This window comes from Mchenga conophoros, linkage group LG1 (assembly GCF_057382185.1).
Source record: "Mchenga conophoros isolate Kocher_MC1m ecotype Shallow Benthic linkage group LG1, M_conophoros_male_GT1.1, whole genome shotgun sequence".
In the NCBI taxonomy this organism is placed as follows: Eukaryota; Metazoa; Chordata; class Actinopteri; order Cichliformes; family Cichlidae; genus Mchenga; species Mchenga conophoros.
In genome coordinates, this window is record NC_140526.1 from 20429813 (window position 1) to 20457773 (window position 27961).

The 27961-nt window shown below is 40.2% G+C and overlaps 1 protein-coding gene across 1 annotated transcript in view; it reads left to right on the plus strand.

Moving 5' to 3' along the window:
* Positions 1-27961, plus strand: part of LOC146583296 (uncharacterized) — a 140464-nt gene that overhangs the window by 28642 nt on the left and 83861 nt on the right. The window contains exon 4 of the mRNA XM_085269711.1: positions 9417-9475. The gene's annotated coding sequence lies outside the window, so the exon portion shown is untranslated. The remainder of the gene's footprint in view (positions 1-9416; positions 9476-27961) is intronic.

The following is a 27961-nucleotide window of genomic DNA, read 5'->3' on the forward strand; positions in this document are numbered from 1 at the left end:
TTTGTCTCTCTTTTGTGTCTGTGACATTGTAAACAGCTGCTATTGAGCTTCAGGCATAGCCCCTTAGGTCTACTCTTTACCCCCTCCTCCTCTTGCGAGCGATTGGCAGATTGGTACTGTCTGTTGCAGTAGTAGTACTCTTTCATTGTGGCTGCCAACCAGTGCAATAAGAAATGGTAGTTTACAATGGAGAAAACATTGCGTATAGAGCGAAGGGAGTTGGCACAAAAAGAGGCACTCTCCTCACTTCAAGACTTGAACAGTTCTGTACTTTCGTCTGGCTTCATCATGGTTGTGTTTTTCTTTTCTTTGATCCCCTGAGAAGTCGTTCCTTTGATTGAATGTGTTTCTAATTAACGCAGTAAATTTTACTCCAATTAGTCGTATCTGATACCGTAATTTCTCTGTTTGTTCTGTTCGCTATTGTTTTTGGCAGCCGGTATGTGAAGGGTATCCGTTTGTGTCGACTTGGCTTTATCGTGGTATATTTCCTTCGTCCTTCGCTGGATTTCGTGCCAGATGCCATTACGTTCCCGCTGGCACACCACTTGAGACCCGTAAGTGCCATATTACTCCTTGGCAATCCTCCAAACACGTGACTTTTACCCAAGTCTTTAAATGCCAGCTGCGAGGTTGGTTTGCCATCTTCAAAAGATATATCCTTTACTGTTAAATGAATGAGTTGGCATAGCATCTCCTGCCCAGATGGCTGGCTGGCTGGCTGGCATAGAGAGCGGTGCCTCAGATGGTTAGAGGGAGAGAGCAAGAAGGAGCGTAAGGGAGGAGCTTTTTCTTGTGCCACCGCCACACCCCCCTTTATCACTAGAACAACAAAACATCCTTGAGTTCCTATTGTTTTTGCTTTCGATTTTACGTCTTCTTAATTAATCCCATGTGTCGCTGCCACCGTTTCCCACGCTTGTGCACCTGGCACCAATCGTCTCGAATGGACTTCCTGTCTTACGTAGTCTGTGATCTGCAGACTTTTTGCTGTATTTCGAAGTACCTGATATCCACCCTTGTATTCTCATCAATGTGCCATGCTGCAACACCTAATCCATCTTATTGATAGCTCCCGGAGTTCTTTCAACTCGCATCTTCAGATCTTCATCAGATGTTCACAAGGTCCTCCTTGGATAGTCCTAACTAATGACGAATGTGCGTCTCAAGGCCCTTATCTTCACTCCAACTTTTAATATTGACTAAACAAGCCATTATTAAAAATAAAATAAATAAATAAAAAGAACAAGAATTTTAAAAAACTTGAAAAAAGAGGGACTAAAACCTTATGATGCTACCAAAATGACAGCAGCATCCTCCGTCTCCCTGGCTACATCTAACTACCTACCCTAGAGAGCGAACAGAAGTCCGCCTTGGTGCTACCACTGAATGGATGGCACTGTGCCAACTTCTCTCTGCCATCAACCGCATTCGCTCCTTGTTTCCCTTATTTGCCCATCCCCTTTCTATCTCAGTCCCTCTCTTACTCACCCTCCTCCTCTCCCTAGCCTTTCTTCCACATGCCCAGTACACCCAGCTTCCCTCGCCCTCTTTTCTTCTGTGGCTAGACATTAATTAACATTTGAGTTAATTGATTCTAGAAGCCGAATTTCGAATGCAGGTTTTGTGCCCCGCCGTGTAACCCACGTGCCAGGCATCAGTGCTGCTTTGCCTTTCCTCTGCCCTGGTACTGAATGGTGATAGAGCTTCGACCAACAAATAGCAACCCTAATGTAGTGCAACAAAACCAGGGCGAGCTGTGGCTATTTGTGTCACAGTGCACAGTGAAGAATCTCAATCCCAGTTTATCAGCCTGTAGCTGATTGAAGTTGACATTAAACAGTTTGATCCTACAGGACTGTGTTGTCCTAACATTTTATAAACAATCAGAGAGCCGCCTATGCCCCGTACCACCCTTTGGTTTTTCTTTCTTTGCTATATTTTCCTCAATTCTGTCTTCTTGCCTTTTCGCTCACACTACACACTTCTCTCTTTCCTCTCTCGCTTGCTCGGTTTGTAATTTTCTTTAATTGCTTCCCGATCATTTATCCTGCCTCCTACCGTCTGTTTTGCTGTTATTTTTGTCGGACACGAATAAGAAGCGTAACAGCCAAACGACTATGTATTCCGACATTTTTGATAAAGCACTGGGTAAACTAGCACTAATGATCTTTTAATTCTTGTTTGTGATTAGCGTTTTCATCAGCAGCGCATATTTGATTAAATAATTATCTTGGACACAGCTGCTTTCTCTTTCGTTGCCTTTTATTCTAGTCGTTTGGTACGGCGCAGATGAGATTCAAAGGCGGGAGATAGAAATAGCTTAATTATTTAATAAAAATGACCCTCCCTTTCGAGGAGGGTATGTTCGCTGCTCTTAATTAGCAATGCAGTGGCTTGCTTTAAGTGTTGAATAAGAATAGAATAATTAAGCGAGAAGTTTATGGATGCTTCGGGTGCTGTGTGACTTCATATGATTTTTACGTTAATTAAATTGCCTCTATTTCTTTCGTCTTATATACTGGACACAATTTATCGTTGATAATTACTTAGCTGTATGATCAAAGTTGAGTCTTTTCTAAATCTGATGTTTCAGGGAAGCAGTGCCAAAGTGATTCATAGGTCTCAAACATGCTGTTATTATTGTTTCACACTTTTTTTATTATTATTAAATAAAAAGCAGCAACTGGGCAATTGAGGCAACAAGAGGAATTCATTATGCAAATTGGCCAGTATTTGCATAATGTCTTATGCCAAGAATATGCAAATGAGCCGTATAATTTATGAGCGCCTGCGTCTGTCTCATAGTGTTCCCATAACTTACAAAGAGTTTTTTCACCTCGCTTCTCCTCCTATCCAGGCTGGCACGACACGCACCACTCTAACAGACCAGACCCACACTAAACAAGCACACCCACAAAAGGGGTTGCTGGCTGGGTACTTTGACTGGGTGGGAAAAAACTTGTCTGGCAGACTGATGGGGGGATAAGAAGGCGAAGGGAGGGAATGGGTGGTATGGGAGAAATGTGTAGGGGGGCACATAAATCCCTCTACAAAGGCTCAGTACCAGATGCTAATTCTCTAAAACAACTGCGAAACTAAATAAAATGAGAGGCAAAAAACAAAGGCGGAAGATTTTGACTGGGCGGAGCGACAGCGATTTCTGACTATTCCTTTTGTCTTGTTGTGTGAGCGTTTGTTGTTCACTCTTTCCCTTTTCTTTGATGCCCGCTTTTGAGAATGCTTTTTTTTGCCATTGAAGCTGGCAGCTTTTTCCTCTTGTGGAGGATTTCCTCATGACTCAGTTGGATGAAGGCAGCCGAGTGCTGGGTGGGATGGAGAGGAGAGAGAAACATAGGAGAGAGAGGCTGTATCTCAAGGCATGCGTGTGTGGGCTCCAGTCAGTCTCCACTAGTACCCTGGGATGCCACCACTCAGCCCAGCCAAGCCCAGCACAGAGCCATCCAGGCTGAATCCAGGGAGAGTAGGACCAGACATCCTCATGTGTGATATAAATTGCACGCCAATTGTTTGGGCTTTTCATTCCCCAGCAGGATCCTGCTTGCTGCAATTATTCTATTACGACTCGTTTGTAACGATTGGCCTGCTTTGCATATTTGATATGAGGCTAATGGCTAACGAGACAATTCCGGAGGAAAAAAGCCACCAGGGACACCGTTGGATAAAAGGCATCCTTCCCTGCACTCCAACTCACTGAGGACTAGAATGTTTTAAAAAAAAAAAAAGAAAAAAAAAAGATGTTTGTTTTCTGAATTCTTCTTCAGGCCTTGTAACCACAGAAATTCCAGATGTCATGTCGTCATATTTTTGCATCAGCTGCCTCTGTCCTGGAAGTTGGAATCTTTCTGTGTTTCCTTATGCTTAGACACAGCTGAGATTGTGATTGTAGAAAGGTGTTTATTCCAAGACTACCCCATTGCACACAAGCACAGTGAGTGTGCCACCTCTTCCTGAGCCTGAAGGGGCATCTGTTCCCTCCTTCTTGGACAATTATTGTGTAGCAGTGGACGTGTGTGTGTGTGTGTGTGTGTCTGTCTGTATGCCTGTGTGTGTTTGTGTCCATTAGGGCACATGAGAAGCAGAAAGAGATGAAGGAGGTTGTTATGTAAGTCAGCATGTCGCTCTCCTTGCTTGTTTAACAAATGTACACAGATATATATACACATGCTTTGATGAATGTCTCACCATCTCTGTTGCTGTATGACGACTTTGGATTATAGAAGATGAGAGAACTATCGTGTGGAAATACTGACTCTCCCATCGCATTATTTATTATTTTATAATTTTACCTTTCGGCTGTTAAAATTCTGTCTTGCACGCTGTTATGGTTCGTTTCGCTGATTCCAGCTTGCACGTTTCTAAATTAGACTGTCAGATGATTTTCCATTGCTTTTTCATCTTGTAACGATTCTCGTTTTGCATTTTTTTTAAGTCATAATTTCTGCTCCGTAATGAGGCTGTGAAATTGCCAAGGTTAGATTTCAATATGTATGGTATTCATGCGGCAATTAGTTGGACATGTAACTGTACTCAGGGCTTTCTGGGATTACACAGGGCATTTAATCTATTGAATGACACATATAGCGGGGTAATATTTCCATTTAAATGCCGTAAGATGAATATGCATTAGAAAACTTGCATTAATGTACGGCTGATTTCACAAACTGGTTGCTTTAATAAGCAAAGTGATCATGTTTTAAAATTGTTTAAGCATCACAATCACTGCAGCTTGTGTTCGCATGAAATTATTTTATAAATTAGCCCTCTTAATTACAGGGTTGTGTGATTTATTATTAGTGAATGCAAATACACTGAGATTTCAGCAAAATGGTACATACAAGTACTGTAAGTTTTTAACTCTTATATCAGATACCTAAGATAAAAAAATGTGATTGTAATAGTTTGGATAGTTTGAACAATTGCTATTGTCAGAAATATAAAACGCGTTAAAAATAAAATGCATTCCCATGAAGGTTTCCATGACTATATATAACATGCAGGAATATACCGAAGTAACTCCTATTGTCTAATGATATTACATTTTCATGTAACTAACTTCCAAACTAGCATACAGTCTTCCCCATAGATGCTAACCCTATCTACCCAGATGAACCTTTCTCGTTGGTGCAGTATGAAGCGGAGGATTAAATATGTCTATCCATCATTGGGGAAGCTAGTAACTTATATCCCCACCTCTACAATTGTACAGGCTATAATTTAAAGTGATTCTGAATTTCCAGTATATATATATATATATAATTAAATTATACAGCAATCATCTGTTTACTTACTACAACTTTGTAAAATTCATTGCCAAATCAGGGTATTAAAATAGTTTTTAGCACTTTGTCAGTATGTTGCTCGGGACTGAACCAAAGAGAAACACGGTCAGTGTAGTACAATATTATCACAGTAGTCATCTGACTGAATGTAGTTGGTTAGGGCAATCAGCAAAACTGTAGACAACTAAAGTATTGAAAGTGTTTGCTAAAAAGTTGTGAAATTTGTTACATCGACTGGGACAGCACCCGCAAGGTTTATTGACTCTAACTTTGCCCCAATATACATTCATGCACGTAACCTTTAGGCCATATAGCTATTTTTTCAAAATTAGGTACTGTGTAAACCCAGTTTAAAGATCATGGAAATATCACCATATTGGGTTTTATTAAATTTTTTATAAACAAAAGTTGTCATGTATTTTATATATTTACATTTCTGTTTATCACAGACAAGTTAAACTATTAATCAGGAAAAAAATTGAAAACGCATCTGTGCAACACCAAAGTTGTAATATGTAATGTGGATGTGGACATCATTTTTTGAAGCACAGAACATTGAAGCATTTGGCCTAAAAAGGCAACACCGTTTTTTTGCTAATTATGATTTTCTTTCTAAGAGCTATAAGTGACACCTTTCTTCTATGCAGAATTCTATTTTATAATAAAATAAATTGTCAAACATTTCCACAAACTTGCGTAAGTTATAGGTCTTCTCTCAATGAATCAGTTGCAAATAAAGTGCCTTGCTATTGGAAAATAATTACATGGAAAAAGTTGCTATACGCCCACCATTACCCGACTTATTTTACAGTTACATCAGATTGATATAAAAAGCCAAAAGTCGGGTACCTACATCATTTTCCAATATGTTTATAACTTCTCTAGATAACAGGACATCTGCGTTAATTTTTCTTTCTCTCTCTTTTTTTTTTTCTTTCTAAAACTCATCTCCATAATTTCCCCCATAACCGTTTAGATGTTTTGCTCATACCGAGGCTACCAGTTTGTGGCTGACTCTGAACTCTGGCTATCTTTAGCTTAAGTCATTTCCCTTTGTTAGCTTATTAGGATACCTAATGAGATTTAAGTATCTCATTAGGTTTGTTACAAAAATTTTCACGAAGGATGCTCTTTCCAACATCTGGACATAGCCAGCGCCCATTTGACACCCCTGCACCTCCTGAAGCCCCATTGTTCCACTAAAGGAAAAAGAAAAAAGGAAAAGGCACCTAGACTATTATGGCACCCCTTCACTGTAGCATGTAGAAAACATCTCAGGTGGGATCTGCTTGTCATGCCAGTAATGTAAGAAACCATCAGGACCATAAAGGTCTCATCAGAGAATAAAACTTTCTTCCACCCTTCAGTGTCCCATGTTTAGTGCTCTCTTGCAAAGCCCAAACGGTCAGTTCTGTGGCGTTCAAGGAGACGAGGCCTTTGAAGACATTTTTGTTTTTGAAGCCCTTCAGTCTCAGATGCCATCTGATGGTTATGGGGCTGCAGTTGGTACCAGTAACGGGCGTAATTTGGTTCGAGGATCATCCAGTGTCTTGACGGACAGCCGTTTGGATCCTCTGGCTCAGTACTGGTGAACTTTTTTTGGGTCTTCCACTTGACTTGTTTTTTCCATAACCATTGCCATTCTTCAAGTGGTCTTAAACTTTTGATTCGGGACTGTATTTGCACATCATTGTATTTCTAATAGTAATTAAAAAAAGAAAAGAAAAAAAATATTTTTGCCTTTTAACTAAACAGTTCTTGTGTGGTAATATGTGTGCTAAGTCTGAGACATGTCGGCTTGTCATACAGGCCTAGTTGGTTGGGACCTTTACAGCCAAACCAAATGATGTATGGACTTGCCACCAGCATACTTTTCTTACCTCTGGTGTGGCACTGCAGTAAAGAAAATGTTTTACGCCTGTTATTGTTTACAGCCAAAATGTTGTCATAGTCATATCAAGTTGTCATGGCAACTTAGCCCAGCTGAAACGCTATGCCCCTTCATTGCTGTTTGCAGCTACATACTCTGGAAATCTTTGTTTATACTTGTTATAAACATGTTATGACTCATAATGGTAACAATAATGTCCTTGGATGAATAAAATCAAAATGGATTAGTCCATTTGAATGTATTATATAGTTTAAATTTTAGCAATAAGATTTTTAGGATCTATATAGTTTTTCACTTCCTATTTTTATTTTTTCATTGAGCAGCTTTATAGCTGAAAAGGAAAGGGTTTCTTCCATAAGAGTATTAAATATCCTCCTAATAAAACCAACAAGGCAAGGCATCAGATTATTTATCTAGGTCCGAGGGGTTAAATTTTTTTTCCCCCCTGTATTTTCACGTAACTTTTCACACTGAGAAGGAAAATGTTTGTTATATGTTTCCGTTTTGATGAACTTGTCTTCTGTTGCTGTTGTGGATTTATTTCTGCCAGATTTTTTTCACTATAATTGTGATAAATAAGTTTTGGACTCAGATATAATCAAACACTATATTCTGTCTTTAAGAACAAGATAATGTGTTGTAATGCATTCTTCTAGATCGTACACAGTTAGGTTGGCTCTCTAAAATCTGTGTAAAATGATCTTTTAATACACGTAATTCCTAAAATATGATTGTTTGATGAAATTAAATGAATTTTGGGCACACTATAATCCTGAATATTTATCAGCTTGGTGAATGTGATAGCATAGCTGTAGCCTGCAACCACAGTATGATGGTACAGAGTGATTGTGTTTTAAAGGAAAAGCATAAATGAGAAGCAAGGCTAGATTGTTACTTTCATTGACAGCTCCCTCCACATTCAGTGCACCCCTTGATCTCTCAGCACACATTAGGAGGTGAGAATTTATTTCAGCACAAGACGTTCCCATAAAAGTGGCAATCTTGTTCCACTAACATGAAGGTTTTAGCATTCTGGTTAACAGCATCTGAAATCACAGAGACGCAAATGGATCTATCCACAAATCCAGCCATCCATGAATAATGTCACCCAGCCTATGTAAAAGCATGTATTGTTGGAGGGGGGGAAAGTGTGCTCTCTCAATTTAAGGATATAATTGCATTTCGTCTGTGTTAAATATAGTTTAAATTTTAGCAATAAGATTTTTAGGATCTGGTGGGGGTTGAAAAGGTATCTGGTTCTAAAAATGTTATAAGAGGTTGAATTTTGTTTTAGCAAAACGTGAGTAAGTAGTCACCTGCTAGCTATTACCTCATGTGTATGAATGTTTCACTGTGTTGGGCTTTCTCAGCTTTCATAAAGCCCACGCAACATGTTTCCTAGTGTACTGATGCACTCTCTCTCTTGCTTACTCACTCGTTCTCTCGCTCAATCTCATCCGCATGCATGCAAACATAAGTACATGCATACATTATAAAGAATGAATGCCTAAAAGTCCTGTCTTTTTGTAGCGTTTTTTGGTATTATTTTTGGTGTATGAGGAAAAGCCTTATTTAGTACCTGTGTAAATATAGGCTGATAGGCTGAAATGATATTTAATGTGGTCATGACAAAGACATCAAAAAGAAAGATCTAATATAGTCTTATTGGAATTTGCTTAGCTTCCACATTTTTACAGACACTGAGTGTAATTTCAGCATCTGGACATTGATATTGGAGGCTTAACAGAAGCCTTTATTTCAGTGTGTGAGTAGATCCTGCTGTGAAACACATACAGCCTCCTCCTCAACATCATCAGGTCAGAATTCAATGTGCCTTTCTTAACAGCAGAATTATACTACCCTGTTGCTGTGGCAAGTAAAAAAATGCCAAACGTGACATTTATATATGGCTACAAGTCAGATAGTTGAGTTTAGCCAACTTTAAATTTAAATCGCTGCTTCTTAGAATTTTTCTGTCAATGTTTAGTGAGATGTACAGTCGATAAGATCGCTGCCTGCCTGTGCCTGAATCGGCAGCTCAGAAAGTCTGCTTTGTCAACATGACAGCCAAGCTCTGTGTTATCTGTCATTGTCTAATTATATTTTCACATTCGTCGTGGCAGTTATTGCAGTGCAGGTATTTGCATGTGTCTGTGTGCATGTGTGGATGTGTTTGTGCATGTCTTCTGCCTCATTGCACTTCCCTCTGCTCTTACCAGCAGATGCTACCACAGCCCCCCTGCCTTCTCACCCTCGATGAACCGGAGACAAGTGCCAGAGGGTAAACACGTCCACTGCCACATGTCCCTAAATGGTTGCATTTAGCATGCACCACATGCCACATTAGTAGAAGCATACTCATCTGTGTACTCGCACATGCACTCTGATGAGTCTAATCCTGAAATGCACACCTGTACAAAGGGGACTAACGCTGTGTTAAGCAGTTATGTTGACTACTGCATTCAGTGCACATTATCGTAATTGTAAGCAGAATCTTGCATTATTCAGACTGAGTAGAGGGAGTGCAGTAATTAAGACTCTTGTAGTTTTTTCATAATTCATCTGCATTAAAGCCTCAGCAGTTTTACTGGGATAAACACAGCTGGCACATGATGGGATGTACGACGAGACTATGTAGTACCTGCTGCAGACTTGCTGTCTTTTCTTTTGAGCACACAGCTAGTTAAGTTTGAAATTGGACATTAACTTTAGTTGGTTTAGCTTTTGATTAAATAAATAGCTATTTTCCTTCATGATCTCTGCCAGTGTAGTCTCTTCTTATGCGCTAACACCAATTAGGTTTTAAAATCTGGAAAACTGCGACAAATTTACTGAGAGAATTTTAGGTTATCGGTTGAAGGATGTATTTGCTTGAAGAATCCTACATGCATTGTCTCTGTATACTTAATTACATATACAAATAGGTTCTGACCTGTTTATTTGAATGAGTGGAATGAGGGAGCAGCACTAAAGTATTGACATTCAAATGTGTTAGCATTGACAAAAATGGCTCACTGAATAGAGCTATAATTTGAACATGTAGTGAGAGTTTAAATACATTTATTTTATGCTGACAGTAAGATATATTCTGAGGGATAAACAGTGTAGCTCAAGGCTACTTAAAGACAAAAGTCAGAGAAGGCAAAGACGGCATGTGAATGCATACCTTGTAAGTCTAAAGTGAGATGGTCCTTTGCTGAATGCAGAAACCTAAAGAAATGTACAAAGCAATCACAGATTAATGATAAATTCTTGTAATATTACTTCACGTTATTTCACACACAGTATTGTAATATTGTTTCACATTTGTGAATATGTAATATTGCAGCAATAATTCTGTGTTCCCACATAGCTTTTAAAAAAAGCTTTCTCTCTGAGTAGAAACAAGTGAGATGTATAAGCAATGCTGAAATGTTATTTCATCTTAAAATCATTCAAACTATTATCGTCTAGTAGAGCTGGGCGATATAATAAAGAACCTTGAACCTTGATAAGATTTATTTCATATCACGATATGTTTTTTTTCATTTCAGGCGATAACGATATATATCACGATATAAGCCAAATAACTATATTTGTAAGATTTAAATGTGCCGTTGCTCACAAGTAAAATGTGAAATAATTAGCAGCTTGTTTTTATTTAAATATTTATTTCCCATAATAAGTTCAACAGGGTAGATGTACGTAAGGAACATGAGACTTTTTCAGATAAATAAAGGCAAATATTGCAAACTACACAAAACGCAGCCGCTAAAGCGTTTAAGTTTCAAAATAGAACAAACAAAAGACTACTAAATTGTCAATTCCACTTAGAAATAAAGTATTAATTCTAAAAATAAATCTTAGTTTGTTTTACAGAAGAACAAACAAAATTGACTAACTTTTGTCAATATCAAATAAACTGAGAACTAAAAGGAAATTCTCAATCTCTCCTTGTTGTATAGCTTAACTTTTCAAACAGTTTTAACAGTTACTTTAGTCTGACAAAAGCCGAATGACGAATTAGCGCTTCCAGTCAGAGATTGCGCATGCACCGCTTTATTGTATTTCCAGACTTGCTTTCGGCACAATTTACAGTGCGCGCTACTCTGTTTTTTGTCAGACTTGAAATAGCCGAAATACCTTCACACTATGGAACTTCTATGGTTCTTCCGTTCGACAATCTCTCCGGCATTGGAACCATCATCTGTTTTTTTTCTTCGGTAACCTTCGCTCACGCTCTCTGTTGATTTTTCTCTAGTCCGCAAACTCATTTCCTTCTTTACTTGGGCAGCCCGGCTGGCTGCTTCCCAAACAAATACACATGTGCGCCTTGGCACTTGTGCTGCATGTAACAAGTCACATGACGTGACGCTGTGATTGGTTCGGTTCTGCGCTACTTAATTTGGATTGGCTGTTCTTTTTTTTTTTCTTTTATTCTATCGCAATAGTTTAATTTTTCTTTTATTCTATCGCAATAGTTTAATTTTTCTATCGAGAAAAGGTTATTTCGCAATACATATCGTTATCGTTCTATCGCCCAGCTCTATCTTCTAGTAATAACAACCTGAACCTCTGTAACAGTGCCTGAACAATAGTTTGTAGATTATTTATACATTATATATTGAAGTTATGCGGTCCTAATATTTGCTAGGTCAATAACGAACACATAAATCAGATTGGACTTATGTATGAGGTTGTGAGAAACAGCCTTACAGGCTTAGTTGATCATTTAATGAACGGAAGCACACAATCTAGGAAATTAAGATACGTGTGACCTTTTCTAGTGTACTATGGTTGTCCTAGCTTTAGGGCGACATCAGTGTGCGTACATGTGTGTGTGTGTGCACACTTATACCTCCTGCCTTTGCCTGTCTGATACACAGGAAGTGATCCCACAGCTTTTTGAAAGGTCAGGACAGCTGTGCCTTTTGCAGCCATGACATTGGATTAGCAAATCTACAAACATATGTGTATTTAGGCATGAGGCAAGGCCGCCTCTGCATGATTCAAAAAAACAAAGGTGGTCATTCATTTTATGTGAATGGCCTCCATGAAGCCCCCCACTTTAAATTATGATTCATATAAGATACGTTATATGGGACCGGTGTTAAGTTGTCACAAGAATTTCTTGCTATTCATGGTTGAATGATTTTAATTAATTTTCTGGTATAATTAGCATTTGTATCACACCGAGGACTGTGAGCCACATGTAGTGGGTCATCCATGCCATCCATTCAGATTGCCAGTCCCTCCTGCCTTAGCCCTCAACACACCTCTTCTCCCGGCAGTCTTGTGTGCAGCGTGCTCTGGTGGCTAAAGGTGCTCGTTAAAGTCCATAACTTATCTCACGTTTGAAGCTAATGGGAAGAATACTGGCTACAGTGAAAAATAAATTACATTTTTCCCCCCTCTCTCTTACTGCCCTCCTAACCTGTAGCGTAATATAGCAGCGGTGAGGCTATGCATTACAGATCTTAACCATTAGAATTTATCTGTGTTGCATGACGCTGACTGATGCATTTGGAAATAATGTACTGGAGTGGAGCATTACAGGAACCCTTGTAACTAATGGACAGCTCTCGCCTATGCCTGGCGATGTATATCATTCAGCTGGACGAGCTCATCAACTCAAGCAGTTCTTTGCAGGGTTTCCTAGCCGGGCAAGTGACTCGTGGTTTGCATTAAAGACTCTGGCAATAAAAGCTCCTCCTTACCTCCACTGGTCATCATTCTGTCTCTTGCTCTTTTCCTACCTATGCTCTGGGTTGATTAAAGGCAGACTGCTGTCGGGCGAATTTTTATTAATTAATGTTTCAGACTTTTTTCTTTCCTTTTTTTTTCTTTCTGACTTTTAATGAAATGTCCTTTAAAGGCTACTAGTGGTTCCACATCAATTAAAATGAATAACTTGTCTCTCAGTCTCTTTTGCAAATCATAAACACAGAGAAAAACACACAGAAAACAATCTTGAGTCAACAATGTACACATACCGACTTAAAAATTTAAACTCTCTGAATTTATTTAATGTTGCAGTCTTTTAAACAGCTTAATTATTTAAATGTTTCTGAAATAAATAGTTACTTTCCCTTGGACAACAGCTTTAGGTCACTGAAACTAATAGTTCTTCTAAAAATATACAATTAAAAAAAATTACCTTTTTGGGGGTGGAACACTCATCCTATAGTTTGGTGAGGTTTGGAGAAGGGTTGCAAAAAATGATGAAATCTAGCTCTCAGGGCCATTCAAAAATTTATAAATGGAAAAAGTCTTTTGGAGTGCAGAGTTTTAGAATTTTCCAAGGTCTCGTGGACTTAAAAGTTTGTACAAGATTTTTAAATTTATTTATTTTATTGTATTTTTACATTTTCTTTTCTTTTTTTTTTTTTTCCCCCAAGAGAATCCATGACATGAATTTAGCCAAACAGGTGAGCCAATATTGCATTGGGAATAATCCAGCTGATAGATTCTAAATATTTGCATTCAATATGTGTATCAGTGGAAGTTGTAAAAGCTCTCTTTCCTAACTTCATACATAACATTACTCATTACAGAATAGACTGCAATTCAATTACACTGGACTATAAGCACAGCAGAAAGTCATTTTTTTCCTCCATGCTTCTCTTTGGCTCTTTCCACATCCCTCACTGCTCCACATTTTTATTTAATGGTGTTTATGTTTTAATAGCTGCACCAGACAGTAGCTGCTTGTCTCCACAGTAATGTAAAGAACAAGGGATAGACCAGATGAATTCCATCCACACAGAGGTCAGAGATACAGAAAATGAATAGCAATGTGGATCCCCCAGCAGGCAGTAGGAGAGTCAGACTAATAAGAGCATAACAGAAGAAGAGAAGGGGGCCCCTGGGAACCAGCATAAAGGTTTTCAGTACATTTTTAAAAGAAAGTGGTCTGAAAATATAATGATGCCTGCTTTGAAATGCATCAGTAATCAGGGAAGGAATTTGTTCTAGGATATGAAATAGGATTGAAATTCCCCAGTTGTGTTGAAGAATGGGCTTTGTAGGTGGAGGGCTAGGTTAGTAGGGGCGAGAGGGGAAAGTATGGAATGAAATATGTGAGTGAGCAAAATGGATCCTTGAACTTGTGCTTTTTTGGCAGGTATTGAGCATAAAGGAGGAAACTCATTATTCTTCTGTTGTCTCTTAGAAATTGTTGCTGATGGTCACAAGTATTTGGCAGTTAGCGTTGTCAAACAAATCAACTTTCAGATGCCAATCGATACTAAACATTAGTGTCAGATTAGATGCTCATTTGCATCATTACTGATACCGTTATTGATCTTTACATCCTCCAGCTGACACACTACTTTATACAGCATTGCTGCAGGCAGAACCACCTCTAACTTGTGAGTGAAGTAGCTGACTTTCACGACACCGATCAAGTCTTCATGAGGAATTTTACATTTCTTTTCCGTTTTCAGTAAAAGTCGGGTCTCTAAGACCTTGAAGTATTAAATAGTGTTAACCTGACTGGCACGCACCTCAGCATTAGCTGCTTAACTATTAGCAGTTACCCAATAGCATAAGTAGCCATTATAGCATTAAGGAAGCAACTATGGCTAATAATGAAATAGTAAAAGCTTCAGTCAGCAACTGGGGATATTTTGTGATGTCTGGCACTGGACCATAGCAACAGAGTGCATGTTTTGTACATTTATAAAGGTTTTGTGCAGGCAGTTGCCTTTGTTTGTCTGGCGCTGTCACATTTGAATCTTAGCATATTCCATGTTTTCTTGATTTCTAACTTACTCACTTCTACTCCTGAGGCAGTGTGGATTTCATCAGTCTCTGAACACTGTGATGGATCTGTTAAACACTCAGGTAACAGTCTACTACCACTGCCACTCTGTAGCATGTGAAAAGGATATGTTGGGTCCTCAAACTGGAGGCCAACAGACAGAAAGCTATTATCTAACAGCCTGCCATTAAAAGGTTGATTGTGCCAGTGCCGGAATAGAAATGTTCCATAGCCAGCCCATTTTCACATAATTGACATTGTCTGATTATTTACTGAAGTGCACATTTTCAGTGTACGTTCATTGTGGTTCCACTAGGTGTTATATTTTATTATTTCCTTTATGTCATTTTACCGTGTAGCTATCATTTCTAATCTAGCAAACTACATTATCCTATCTGCACTGGTATTCCTTCAACTGGGCTAATCAACCCCCAAAAAGTGCTTTTTCCTTTTGGGAATGGTTACCAATAATACATTTCAATTTCAGAGCAGTGAATTATCCCAATTGGAAAATGAGAATTTCTGTTGCCCCGTATTTATTTTTGCCACACGTGTTACAGTCCTAGTTCTCCATTGCATGTCCTCACAGAGGCACTGCTTTGAGGTGAATTACCATGGAGCCTTATCTTTGCTCCCAGTCACCCTGTCAGCACTTTTTGATATTTCCATTGTGCATTTGCAGATAGAATTTGTAATAAGGAGTCATTATGATTTTGAGTTCTTGTTAAATAAAAGTAGTGATCCCTAGCAATTAGCCTAGTGAATCTCTGGTTGGAAGAACTGTTTGAGCTGGTATTAGTCAAAAGATTTGGTGAGGTAGCAGCTAGATGTGGATGACTGACACCAAGCCAAAATGTTTGATATATATTTCTAATAAATTAGCCTTACTGTAGCTAGTATGAGAATTATCCACCAATTTACCTTTATGCCATTTTTAGCCATTTTTGTCTGCTTTTGTGTTAGCGTAGCTTTAAACACAAATCAAACTGGATTCTCTTTGGTTCAGGTTTTTTCATTTTAGAAGGTATTTGTAGGTCTTACAGTGCTGAAGATAGTAGTTTTATTCTAGATTTATTCTCCAGGAAAAAAAGACCTTAAAATATACTAAAAGTCTATATTTCTAAAGGTACCAAAAAATTGTCCCCCAAAGCCAGCTCTTTAGTTTAAAAAGAGAAGTTTTATTATCCAATTCCAGACTTTTTGGGGAAGTATATAACTCGAAACTAAACGCAAAATTGACTTAGTAGAGTTTCAGCCAGCACCATCAAGCTTACAATCTGAACGGGGAAGTTTACAGCAATAATCTAAATTGTGTTAAATCACTTAGCATTTAATTGGTTAATTTGTCCATTTATATTATGCTTCTTATCTTATCTTTGGGTTGTACTGATTGAATATTGATATGATATGGTTTTTCATTGTGCTCTTGTGTTTTGGTTGGTGTGGAGTTCTTAAAGTACATTTTGTCTGGGTTAAAAGTCTTACGTTTTACTTGGTAAATCTTGCAGGCCCCATCTGCTTATTGGTAAGACTCAGGAAAGGCAAAACTAATGTGTGGGTTTTTTGTTTTGTTTCTTTTTTGTTTTGTTTGTTTCTTTTTGTAAAGGGTTGGCTGAATTCAGCTCTATGTCTGTAATTTGAGAGCTTATTACCTGCGATGAATTATGGTATCACAAAAAAGGCCTTTGGGCTCACTTCTCCTGTGTCCAGTGAACACCTGCACTACTTCAGAATGCTTTGAACAGCCCGTGTTTGGAGGATGTATTGTAATTTAGTTCAAAAAGCTTTTATCTCATATGTAATGTAGAGGTCTTTCAGGAACCTGGGCTGACAAAGACTTTCCATGTGCTTCCTTTAGGTCTGAAAAATCACTCAAGATTAGCATGCTAATGATTGGCAGTGAAACCTGTGAAGATCAAGACAATTGAAGTCTTTTCTGGGTGCCTGAAGATAACAAATAACCTTTAACAGATGAAATGCTCTACTTCCATTAAGTAAACTCCTAATTTTCAGTGCAATTTGTGAAAAATACTGAAGGTAGGCATTTCTTTTATGTTTTGGAGTCACACATCTGCCTCCAGCTCATTGTAGTTAATTATACTTAGGTCCTTTTTGGGGTGTGTTCCTAGAGGATCTGCATATTTTCTTCCCAGCTCTACTTGATGTTGTTGCGCGCTGCTTGAGTTCTGAGTGGTTCATTTAGGAGGCCTGGTGCTGCTGTTTTGTCACAGTGGAGAGAGATCAAAGAGGCTACTTAATACCAAGGTTTAGGAAGAGCTAGAACATCCATTTCAAGCAGTGTGCTGTGCCTGTTGTGGCTAGCATCAGGTCAGAAATAATGAGCATGGTATAATAACCCCTTAGAAATAAAAATCTCCTCAAACATGGACATCATACTGTGGAAACACAGCTTCAACAAGCTCTCTTCAGGGAAGCAGGAGATAAAGAGAAGCACAGGTATATGCGCGGCCAGGTCACATTGTGCACGCTGAACAAATAAAAAGTGTGGGTGGGAGGCCTTGGCAGAGGGCAGGCACAGACAGTGGCTTCATAACGGGTGAACAGTGCTATGTGTTCAAGGGTCCTGTTTTGAAGGTACTTGGGAGGGCTGCACTTTGTTAAACACATCTGCCCCACAGTTCACGGTAGAAGGAGGCAGAAGAAACATTCATTGATTAATGTGTGTCAGTAATTGTTACAGTAAAAACGAAGGGTCTGGTTTATTTCTTTTGTTATATGTCCCCCGTTTATTTTCTCTGTCTGCTGTTTTGGCTTGCTTTGCTGTTTTTTGGAAATACATTGTTGAAACGCACAGATAAACACACCAAACGCTAGTAGGTTGTGACCCACTGTTCAGCAAACCTAGCCTCAGTAGTTGTTAGAGGAGCCCCAACGTTTACAGACAATACCCTGCAGTGTGCACACCAGCTCATCTCTCTCCATGTACTGCCCTAGGCCACGGGTTCCAGACAACCCCTGCCTTGTTACACCTCTTGTACACCTCACTTTTGCACTGTTTCTGCTTCTCTTTGTCTTTCCATGTATCTTTTTCCCCTTTATTTATGTTAGATGAGTCTGTGTGTAATCAATCAGGATGTGTGCAAGACTAAATATGTGTTTCAGAAGTTGCTTTTACAATAAACTACATTAACAGGTCTTTAAAACAGATAAAACAACAAACTGCGTTGCCATCTGAACAAACAATGTATTTAGAATTACAGCACAAGTCGTAATAATAGGGTGATCGTGGCTCAAGAGTTGGGAGTTCGCCTTCTAATCGGAAGGTTGCCGGTTCGAGCCCCAGCTTGGACAGTCTCGGTCGCTGTGTCCGAGGCCTTGAGCCTCGCCTCTGTCAGTGCACCCCAGGGTGGCTGTGGCTACAATGTAGCTTGCCATCACCAGTGTGTGAATGTGTGTGTGAATGGGTGGATGACTGGTTGTGTAAAGCGCTTTGGGGTCCTTAGGGACTAGAAAAGCGCTACACAAATACAGGCCATTTACCAATAATACAAGCGATGAAACTTTATATTCAGTGTATAACATTAAAAATACTTTTAATTTCTTACTCATTTTGCAAACTTCCTGCCATGTTTAAAGAAATAAAGAAAGGCTTGCCTGTTAGATGGTTTTCTAATGATTGTGCATGTTAGGCTCAGTGTGGGAGCCAAGGCCAAGTTGAATAACAGCCTGTCTCTCTAGGCTTCACAGAAGACTCACTATCTCTGACATCGCCACACATCTGGCAGTCAGCCTAAAGACCATGCCATTTAATTAGCTCTAATGAATAATAATTTTGTGCATGAATCAGCTCTTAATTCTGCATAATTACAGTACAATTTGTAGACGAGTTTCATTAAGAATGCATCTATAACTAACTACTAGACTAGAGGGGTACACAGATCTGCAAATAGAGCATCTTTCTTTCATTCTTCTTGTTTTTATTTGAAAACAATACATTTTTTGCAAAAATGATGGGTCAGCTTTGTATTCTCTGTCATTAAATTTGCAAGGTCAGACAAAATGACCAAGGCTATAATAGCTGCTGAGACAGCAGATTGCCCAATTAGATGAGGCCCTTAAGCTGCTCTCTGCACTAAAGCGCTGTGACCTTCAAATCATTGGAAAGATTAGTTGGAGCTGTCCTGCCTAACAAGACTGGAATTTGCTTGTGCCTGTTTTCCTGGTAGAATAGTCTGAATAGCATTCTGCATGAAGGCAAGAGTTGAGCAAATTGGTAAATATGTTCTTATTACAAAAACATGCCTGTCACTTCTTTGTTTTTTAGGACTTAAGGAAATTGACTGCTAACGCTGAAAAGATTCTGTCATGCCCTGTGTAGACCTAACCTTACTCCCACATTCTTCACAGTTTGACTCTCTTCTTCCTGTCCCCTTCTTTCTCACTATGCTGGTAATGCATTGGAAAGAAGAACCAAAGTCACACTACATTAGTTTGGTGGTGGCTGTTGCTACAGAGAGCCATTACTCTTCCCTGACAGTATCAAAGAGAGCAGCAGAGCTGTGCTGTGCCTAGCCCACTACTCACTCTCGCTCTCTCTCTCTCACCCTGCACCACTCGCAGGAAATTGCCTCATACTTCAGCAGGCAGGAGGTGAAACGGCAGCGACACCCATGCATGTGTCACTTTCTAGGCTCAGGGCTTGGGTGGGAGTGGGCTTTGGTGTCACACACAAATGCTGCCAGGGGAGCAGTAGAGGAACACTGCCCAGGGGATGTGGATCTAGGCAGTGCTACAGAAGCTGAGATCTGCTGGAATACAGTGATGACAATTCTTCGGTCCATGTAGACTCAGCTGCATTGAACATAGCACTAATGTACAGCTCAACACACTGTCCTCTGCTGACTGATCTGCTATTCTGGGTTAATCATTTTTCCTACTTCGCTGTTAATGTGAATGGAATAACTGCTAAGTACTTTACACAAATCTTTTGACACAGTCTACATAGCCAAAACACTTTAGTGGTGACTAATTGAAGCAGGTGGAATATACTTTTAAAAGTGAAGAAGTACTGAAGGTTGGAAAGGAGGTTAAAGTGTCTAGGACTGCTGCATTTGGGACTTTTGGGTAAGAATAATAGTAAAATAAGGCATTAAAGAAATTAAATTAAATCCTTTGTCATAAGGGATATTATTAGCTACTCCTAATACAATTTTGCTGGTTTTAAAAGACACTGAGAATAAATGAGCATATTTTGTTCCATATTTTCCCTCATAATGGTTCAATTTTTTTACACTGGAATTTTTTTTTAGCACAATCTAATACTTTAGGTTCTGTTAAGTAAAGCTTAAATAGGCTGTTAAATGTCAGGCATTTTTATCAAAACACTACAAGCTGCAAACAAATGTGCCTCAGTGCTTGATAGAGTATTGAAGTGTTTGATGTTTCCAGGGTAAAAAAACAACAACTTAAAAACGCATGCAGCACAATTTTAGATATAGAAGGACGACCTTTTTCAGGGTTTGGTAGGTTCTAAAATTTTGATGATGTCGTTACAGCTTTTCTTGCATCTTACCACACCGTAGAATCAGTCTGTGCAGATGTCTCAAAAGGACAAATGTTTATTGCTATTATAAAGCAGCCTTTGTTGTGATTGTGTGTGCTCCGTGTCCCCCCTCTCCTTTCATTTTGGGCTGGGCTGGGGGGGGGGGGATTGGTGCAATCCGCCGCCTCTGCAGCTCTGTGATTAGAATGGGAGGGAGGGAGAGTGCTTCTCAGCAGGACTCTCTGTTTTATATTCATCAAAAGAGCTGCCTTTGATTTGCTCCCTCTTTGACGTGTGACAGCATGGACTGCAGCACCACAATGCTGCTAAGGAAATCATGCACTTACCACCCCCTATTCCACACCACCCTGACCCCCCCACCCTTTTCTCCCTTCTCTTCTTCCTGCCAGCCATGACCCCCCCCCCCCCCCCCCCCCCCCCCCCGGCAACTCGACTATTAAAGTCAGCCACTGTCCCCCCCACCGTCTCCCGCAGCCGAACCCTCAGGCCAGCGCACCAGCTTATTAATTTCTTCATTATTATTGATATTGCTGCTCTCCACAAATCATCAGACTTTTGCCAAGGTCATCTTTGCTGAAGGTCTGCCCCCACTTGTTTCTTGCACCTCCCGTCTCGAGAAACGGACAGACAGGCTGAAAAGATGGCGAGCTCACAGGCAGACAGTGTGTCCAGTTGTAACAAAGAGACAATAGACGAAGAGCTAAAGCCTTGAATAGGGCGCGATGATAATGATACGATGTTGACGATGACCACAATACCGAAGATGAGACCTTCATTAAGTCACTTTGTCATTAGTGCTCTACTTGTTGTGTTCTTTACAGAGTGCCATTGATTCTGCTATTTGTCTGCAATATCATAAATGTTCCAACGAGCCTTCTGCTTATGATCGTGCGGTGTGTGACCTTCAGCTCATTCGCTGTTGGAAGAAATCTGCGGTTTCCCCGGTGTTGACACAGAAGCCCACCCTATAACCACCCTAACTATCACATCAGTCAATTTTGCCTAGTCTGTGATAACTCGTACTGCAATCACATACACATTCATACATACACCTTCACCTCACTGTTCAAACACTGTTTCCTTTCACTATGCTGCACAGACACGCACACACGCATAGCTGTGTTTGAACAGGACTGCTCTGTGCCATAGAGACTGTGCTGGTTATTAACAGCATGAATTATTTAAGAAATTTCCAACTCTGCAAACACTGGTCGGAAGAGACAAGGCGCAGGAAAGAGAGAGAAAGGGAGAGAGTAGCTGTCAGCATGCATGTTCGATCCATCAGGCATAAACTGAGGCTATTTGCTGTCTAAATCTGTATCTCCGAACTGGTGTAGCTAACACGATTGAACATGGCCATGGTTGGCGTCCAAAGAAAGAATATGTCACATCGTCCATTTTGATTCTAGAAGTTTCAAACTAATTGGATTGCATATTTTGTACCAATACAAAAAAACGTATTGAGTCCATAGCATGGAGTGGTATGCAAATGTTTGACTATTATGTATACAGGGAGTGCAGAATTATTAGGCAAATGAGTATTTTGTCCACATCATCCTCTTCATGCATGTTGTCTTACTCCAAGCTGTATAGGCTCGAAAGCCTACTACCAATTAAGCATATTAGGTGATGTGCATCTCTGTAATGAGAAGGTAGTGTGGTCTAATGACATCAACACCCTATATCAGGTGTGCATAATTATTAGGCAACGTCCTTTCCTTTGGCAAAATGGGTCAAAAGAAGGACTTGACAGGCTCAGAAAAGTCAATAATAGTGAGATATCTTGCAGCGGGATGCAGCAGTCTCAAAATTGCAAAGCTTCTGAAGCGTGATCATCGAACAATCAAGCGTTTCATTCAAAATAGTCAACAGGGTCGCAAGAAGCATGTGGAAAAACCAAGGCGCAAAATAACTGCCCATAAACTGAGAAAAGTCAAGCGTGCAGCTGCCAAGATGCCACTTGCCACCAGTTTGGCCATATTTCAGAGCTGCAACATCACTGGAGTGCCCAAAAGCACAAGGTGTGCAATACTCAGAGACATGGCCAAGGTAAGAAAGGCTGAAAGACGACCACCACTGAACAAGACACACAAGCTGAAACGTCAAGACTGGGCCAAGAAATATCTTAAGACTGGTTTTTCTAAGGTTTTATGGACTGATGAAATGAGAGTGAGTCTTGATGGGCCCGTGGCTGGATTGGTAAAGGGCAGAGAGCTCCAGTCCCACTCAGACGCCAGCAAGGTGGAGGTGGAGTACTGGTTTGGGCTGGTATCATCAAAGATGAGCTTGTGGGGCCTTTTCGGGTTGAGGATGGAGTCAAGCTCAACTCCCAGTCCTACTGCCAGTTTCTGGAAGACACCTTCTTCAAGCAGTGGTACAGGAAGAAGTCTGCATCCTTCAAGAAAAACATGATTTTCATGCAGGACAATGCTCCATCACACGCGTCCAAGTACTCCACAGCGTGGCTGGCAAGAAAGGGTATAAAAGAAGAAAAACTAATGACATGGCCTCCTTGTTCACCTGATCTGAACCCCATTGAGAACCTGTGGTCCATCATCAAATGTGAGATTTACAAGGAGGGAAAACAGTACACCTCTCTGAACAGTGTCTGGGAGGCTGTGGTTGCTGCTGCACGCAATGTTGATGGTGAACAAATCAAAACACTGACAGAATCCATGGATGGCAGGCTTTTGAGTGTCCTTGCAAAGAAAGGTGGCTATATTGGTCGCTGATTTGTTTTTGTTTTGTTTTTGAATGTCAGAAATGTATATTTGTGAATGTGGAGATGTTATATTGGTTTCACTGGTAAAAATAAATGATTGAAATGGGTATATATTTGTTTTTTGTTAAGTTGCCTAATAATTATGCACAGTAATAGTCACCTGCACACACAGATATCCCCCTAAAATAGCTAAAACTAAAAACAAACTACAAACTACTTCCAAAAACATTCAGCGTTGATATTAATGAGTTTTTTGGGTTCATTGAGAACATGGTTGTTGTTCAATAATAAAATTATTCCTCAAAAATACAACTTTCCTAATAATTCTGCACTCCCTATAGTTGGGTCCAACATTTGTCGCACAAATACACTGATTTTTTTTTTTCCCCCTCTGTACACATCATAGTAACTTTTGAAACAAACCTAAACATATGTTTCTGCAGTATTTTCTAGGTATGTAGAAAGCAGCAAAGTGCATATCTATTATACATGATATCTACAGGCCTTCAATTGTTGGTATTTCAAAGGGAAGTTTTTTTATTTAAAGCTTTGACATAGAAATCATCTGCATTACTTGTGTGTATGTTAATTTACCAGACATATAGACTCAGGCAAAATGTCATACATCAAACCCACTTTCCCTCCAAAATGTAAAAATCCATGTTCTGGTGGTTCTGTGCCTGAATAAAAATGAGACAGCGGTGTACTTTAACTATAAAGATGTAATGTTTATGCTCATCTCTGCGTGCCACCTTTCTCACACTTTGTCTTGACCTTAAAGTGTCTCTTTTGACAAGCAGTCTTCAGTTCATCAGTTAACTCTTAAAAGCTCTTTGCTTAGTTGCCCAATACAGGAATGCTAGCTGAAGTGAGAAGGCATCACAGTAATAGCTAGTCACTGTGCATGAATAATAACAGCATTGGGGGTCACAGCACCTTTTGGCATGTGTAGACATCAGTTTGATTTTGCTTTCAGCTTTGATGGAGTTTGATTGGAGTTTGATGCTGGGCTCTCACCATGTGATAGCCCTCCTCAGCACAAGATGACACCAGGCTGTTCAAGGTGAACATTCAGTAGCCCTGCATGCATGCATGCATCTTATCACTGTCTCCCTAATGGTCCTTCACTTAGCTCTGAGGCATCTTCTCCAGCACTCAAGCCAACGTCACCCTCTGTCATTTCAGATGTTCACTTGCCCCAGTAAGCAGACAGAGACGTTCGGCTCGTTCGCTTCTGTGCCACTTGACAGAGAGGGACTGCAAAGAAGGCAAGAGTAGATGAGAGGAAAATAAACTAAGAGAGAGAACAATGTTAAAGTATGCAGCGCTGCACTTTGTGTCAGAAATTGTCCACCCCCACCCCTGCTACCTCCCTCTCCCTTGTAATCTCTGAAGCCATGGTATGGTTTGTCACTGTTAAGTTGATATCAAACTTTGGTGCTCTGTCTGTGGACTCGTATATCTGAAGCTTCACTGTTGCACATAAACCCCATAATCCTTCTCGAAAAGGACAGGTAAGTGTCTCTGTGCTAAAAACTCACTGCTCTCTTCTCTGAAAAAAGTAGTATTCTTCTTGGTTATTTTCTCCTACCATTCATTTCCTTGTGTAGCCAGACTGCTCTTTGGCCCCACAGGACAGCCTGAAGCCAATGGGTGATTCCAGCATTTATCCTTTCCTTCACAACAACTCTAACAGTGAAGATCAGAGCTCATTCACTTATAGTTTGGCTGACTGCCAGTTCTAAACTCCACTATCATACCAAAGTCTGCTTAGTGAGGTGAAGAACCTATACTTTTACTTATAGTTGTGTGTTCTTGTTCTAACCAGGTTGAAGCTGGCAGATACAATAATAATGAGTGGGCCAACACTCTATACAGTAGCTGTATTCATTATTTATTTATTTATTTTAGTGGCACAGATTTGGCGGGGGAACATCTCCAGTGTTATCTTACGTCTCATTGATATGTCATCCATCTGCACTTGTGCCAAACGCCTAACGCTCTATGCAAACTCCCCACAAGATGTCTGTTTTTGTAAATGGGTTGAATTTTCTTCACTATCTGACAAATCCACTTATCAGTATAACTGTAGCAAAGTAAATCATGTCAAAAGGAAGAGACAGAGGGTGCATTTGTTTGCTTTCTTTTTAAGGGCATCCTGTATTCTGTTTTATTTATGGTGTTTTTGTATTATAAAGTCAAGTTTGTTGTGCTCCACTATCTTGTCATTGGTTTATCTTTAGTGTGGTTTTCTATTGTCTGCTCTTCTCCTGCTGTAGTCAGGAGTATTTCATAGGGCTCTTGACAACTCACCTCCTTTGTTCTCTCAGGAAAGGATGCCAAATTCAATGGAAAGTAGAAAATAGGAAAATGCTTCAAAGTCAGTACTTCTTACCCATTGGAGCAATATATTTGCGCACTTGGCACACAGTAAAATTCTTTGCCGCCCCCCCCCCCCCCCCCCCACCCCACCCCCCCAGATAGGATAGAAAAATAAACATTTAATATGTGTGTAAAGTTGGAGCTTTATCACAACTACAGCGTACCACAGCTGATCTAATCTTATCTGTAACATCTACCCAGGGCAATCTCTAAGTTTAGCAGAACCAAATAAATCACAAGGGAAAAAAATGTTCTTAACATTCAGACACCTATTCTTGCATTAGAGAGCTTTTGGCAGGGCCAACTCCAAGCAATTACTTCCTAGTGGTCAGCATTTGGCCTATCTGTGTGGATTAACGATGAGAATGCTGACCTAGGAACTGGTCAGCCGTGATGCCTTCACACCTGAGTGAGTGGACTCTGGGCTCGACTACTGCAGCGCCTAGACTGTCTAGAGGGATTGCGTATTAGGGGGAAGGCTCAGTTCAGTTGGAGACACATTTGGCTGATCCCTATATGCAACCAGAGTTCCTGTCTGTGTCTCCCATACCAATAACCTCCAACAGAGGTGAAGCTTTTGAAATGAACCACTGCATAATGGAGATAAACTCAAGTCACAGGTCATAGCTCAAGATAAGAGCCAGTATTTAACTGGGCAGTTTCATACATCATCTCTCTGCCTTGAAGCAGTGGATAGTTTGAAATAGGCTGAAGTTTGATTGCATGGAACAAAATGTGTTTGCCCATGTGTGACTACAAGTTAATGTTTTTTCTGTGAGTGTGTGAATGATTATGTGTACATTTGTTAAACAGTGTTTGTGTGAAAAGGAAAGGGAGTGACTAGGACTTTGCTTGGGTGTGAATGTGTGTGGAGAGAATGAATGTATGGGTGCGGGCCTGTGTGCATCTGTTCTGGCAGTGAATGTGATTGTGTTTTGATTAGGTCTCAGTGGTGCGCCAAGTTCAGGCCTTGTTGAGATTCCTGCCACTCCCACATCCCCATCGCTTTCTCAGTTTGACAGCTGATGGGATCTCAGATGGAATGTGCATGTGTGAATTGCCAGCAATGTACATAACAACCTAATTTCTTCTCTCCATCTCGTACACCTTTTCCCTCCCTCTTGCTTTCATTCACTCCTCTGCCTCCTCTCTTTTTATCTGCAGTCATTAAGCTGTCTGTTTCTGTCTGTCTTTCGATACACTTCTCATACAATATACAGAGTTCAGGAGCAGTGTCAGCCCCTGCATTTTGGGCTGTAGGATTTACCGTGTTGTTTTTGTTCTAGTGAAGAAAATCTGTAGCACAAACTTAAGTCGTCAAAATGGTCTTAGTGATTGTATGCACAGTTCTGAATTTTTACGGCATTAGCACTGTGGAACTATCACTGTTGTTTATTGAATAAGAAATTGAATGGTACCCAGAGTACAAAGACATACAGTGTAGGTTACAGTGGGGCAAAAAAGTATTTAGTCAGCCACCGATTGTGCAAGTTCCCCCCCTAAAATGATGACAGAGGTCAGTAATTTGCACCAGAGGTACACTTCAATTGTGAGAGACAGAATGTGAAAAAAAAATCCATGAATCCACATGGTAGGATTTGTAAAGAATTTATTCGTAAATCAGGGTGGAAAATAAGTATTTGGTCACCTCAAACAAGGAAAATCTCTGGCTCTCACAGACCTGTAACGTCTTCTGTAAGAAGCTTTTCTGTCCACCACTCGTTACCTGTATGAATGGCACCTGTTTGAACTCATCATCTGTATAAAAGACACCTGTCCACAGCCTCAAACAGTCAGACTCCAAACTCCGCCATGGCCAAGACCAAAGAGCTTTCGAAGGACACCAGGAAAAGTATTGTAGACCTGCACCAGACTGGGAAGAGTGAATCTACAATAGGCAAGCAGCTTGGTGTGAAAAAATCAACTGTGGGAGCAATCATCAGAAAATGGAAGACATACAAGACCACTGATAATCTCCCTCGATCTGGGGCTCCACGCAAGATCTCATCCCGTGGGGTCAAAATGATCATGAGAACGGTGAGCAAAGATCCCAGAACCACACGGGGGGACCTGGTGAATGACCTGCAGAGAGCTGGGACCAAAGTAACAAAGGTCACCATCAGTAACACACTACAACGGCAGGGAATCAAATCCCGCAGTGCCAGACGTGTTCCGCTGCTGAAGCCAGTGCATGTCCAGGCCCGTCCGAAGTTTGCCAGAGAGCACATGGATGATACAGCAGAGGATTGGGAGAATGTCATGTGGTCAGATGAAACCAAAGTAGAACTTTTTGGTATAAACTCAACTCGTCGTGTTTGGAGGAAGAAGAATACTGAGTTGCATCCCAAGAACACCATACCTACTGTGAAGCATGGGGGTGGAAACATCATGCTATGGG